The 2,781-nt window shown below is 47.2% G+C and overlaps 1 protein-coding gene across 3 annotated transcripts in view; it reads right to left on the bottom strand.

The window, feature by feature from the left end:
• Positions 1-510: 510 nt before the first annotated feature.
• The window catches only part of zfand5a (zinc finger, AN1-type domain 5a), a 15,499-nt gene continuing 13,228 nt past the window's right edge, over positions 511-2,781 (bottom strand). For 2 of the 3 annotated variants that reach the window (XM_078251678.1, XM_078251679.1), the window contains exon 6: positions 511-2,781. This exon is cut by the window's right edge and continues 1,112 nt beyond it. The gene's annotated coding sequence lies outside the window, so the exon portion shown is untranslated. The other variant, XM_078251677.1, reaches the window with a different exon arrangement.

Here is a 2,781-nt window from a genome sequence, read left to right as displayed (position 1 = left end):
AAAAAGTCACAAACATATGTGGGTTAGGCAGCCATGGAGACACACACACACACACACACACCCACCCACCCTCCCTCTAACACACACACACACACACACTCTCCCTCTAACACACACACACACTCCCTCTAACACACACACACACACACACCCTCTCTAACACGCACACACACCCACCCACCCTCCCTCTAACACACACACCCACCCACCCTCCCTCTAACACACACACCCACCCTCCCTCTAACACACACACACCCACCCACCCTCCCTCTAACACACACACACACACACACACACACACACACACACACACACACTCCCTCTAACACACACACACACACCCTCCCTCTAACACGCACACACCTCCCTCTAACACACACACCCTCCCTCTAACACGCACACACTCCCTCTAACACACACACACACACACACACACCCTCTAACACACACACACACACCCTCCCTCTAACACGCACACACACACACACTCCCTCTAACACGCACACACACACACACCCTCTAACACACACACACCCTCCCTCTAACACGCACACACACACACATACACCCTCTAACACACACACACTCCCCTCTAACACACGCACACACTTTGTAACACACACAATCTCTCTCTCTCACACTCTCAAACACACACACACACACACACACCCTCCCTCTAACACGCACACACAGACACTCCCTCTAACACACACACACAATCTCTCTCTCACACTCTCAAACACACACACCCTCCCTCTAACACACACACACTCCCTCTAACACGCACACACACACAGACACTCCCTCTAACACACACACACTCCCCCTCTAACACACGCACACACTTTGTAACACACACAATCTCTCTCTCACACTCTCAAACACACACACACACACACCCCTAATTAAAACATAACAGATAATTGTCTCTGAGCAAATAAAATGTCTGAAACCCTCTAAGTTCAGTGATGCCAAATATTTCCAACGCAGATGAAAAGTAACTCATGCATTTATCCCATTCATTCATTCACGCCCCTAAAATATTGTTGTTTAAAAAGGTTGTGTCTTTTTCAACCCCTTTTCCCCATGTATTGGTGTCTAAGTGACTGATGTGAACAGCTATCTGAAACTGGTCCAGCAGCTGTGAACCAGGCTGTAATGTAACCCTGCAGGACAGATGTTCAGCGTCCGTTAGCGTCCACTAAAAGTTCTGTTATTGCTGCTGACAGACTCAGATTATTATTCTAAGTGTCTGACAACATTATGAAAGGATCCCTACAGAGATAGACCTTTTAGTTAAAGAGGAAGATCCTTTTAGTTTAACATGAAACAGCCCCGAAATCACCATCACCAAACTACACCAGACTCCATGTAAATAATCAGGACTTTTAGCGTGTATAGAGCCAGCATATCTCCACCAGACTCCATGTAAATAATCAGGACTTTTAGCGTGTATAGAGCCAGCATATCTCCACCAGACTCCATGTAAATAATCAGGACTTTTAGCGTGTATAGAGCCAGCATATCTCCACCAGACTCCATGTAAATAATCAGGACTTTTAGCGTGTATAGAGCCAGCATATCTCCACATGTAAATGGGTGAATTAAGGGTTTATTTCAACCAAACAAATGGTGATTTCGGGGCCGTTTCATGTTAAACTAAAAGGATCTTCCTCTTTAACTAAAAGGTCTATCTCTGTAGGGATCCTTTCATAATGTTGTCAGACACTTAGAATAATAATCTGAGTCTGTCAGCAGCAACAACAGAACTTTTAGTGGACGGAAACTGACCGACGTCACATTGCAGCTTGCGTCTTGTTCCCATCAGTCACTTAGACACAAAAATCCTTAAAAAAAAAAAAAAAATAGGGTCCAGGTTGAAAAACAAACTATCAGTCCTGCACCAGGCGTCTCAGACCATTTGAGCACTTTTGTCTGTCCCCGTCTCGCGCGATACCTCCAGCAGTGAAACGGAAACAGCCTCATCATCACAATCAAACCGATCAAAGTCAACACAGACATGCTGATCAGAGGGTCACTGAGGCCGAAGATCAAAGACGATCCATTGCTCCGCTGGGTGGGGGGGGGACAGGGGAGACAGCGAAGCTTTAAAAAGGTGCTCCAAGCGATGTCATGTGTTTTTTAGGCTACGACATTTTTTGTCACAAACAGCAAACATCTCACTATCCGCGAGCTGCCTGTCCCCTGAACACACTGTAAAAAAACTGTCTTCCAGCCAATAACTGACAAGAAGGATTTGGGGGTGGGGGTTAGTGCGTGGAAGGGAGGGGGAGGAGACATATTTAGTCCAGATAGAGCCTGTATCGGGGCCATATTTAGTCCAGGTAGAGCCTGTATCGGGGGCCACATTTAGTCCAGGTAGAGCCTGTATCGGGGCCATATTTAGTCCAGGTAGAGCCTGTATCGGGGCCATATATAGTCCAGGTAGAGCCTGTATCGGGGCCATATATAGTCCAGGTAGAGCCTGTATCGGGGCCATATATAGTCCAGGTAGAGCCTGTATCGGGGCCATATATAGTCCAGGTAGAGCCTGTATCGGGGCCCATATATAGTCCAGGTAGAGCCTGTATCGGGGCCATATATAGTCCAGGTAGAGCCTGTATCGGGGCCATATTTAGTCCAGGTAGAGCCTGTATCGGGGCCATATATAGTCCAGGTAGAGCCTGTATCGGGGCCATATTTAGTCCAGGTAGAGCCTGTATCGGGGCCATATTTAGTCCAGGTAGAGCCTGTATCGGGGCCATATTTAGTCCAGGTAGA

This window comes from Sander vitreus, chromosome 5, assembly GCF_031162955.1.
Source record: "Sander vitreus isolate 19-12246 chromosome 5, sanVit1, whole genome shotgun sequence".
In the NCBI taxonomy this organism is placed as follows: Eukaryota; Metazoa; Chordata; class Actinopteri; order Perciformes; family Percidae; genus Sander; species Sander vitreus.
The sequence above is the reverse complement of the archived record's forward strand: the minus strand, read 5'-3'. Positions and strand labels throughout refer to the sequence as shown.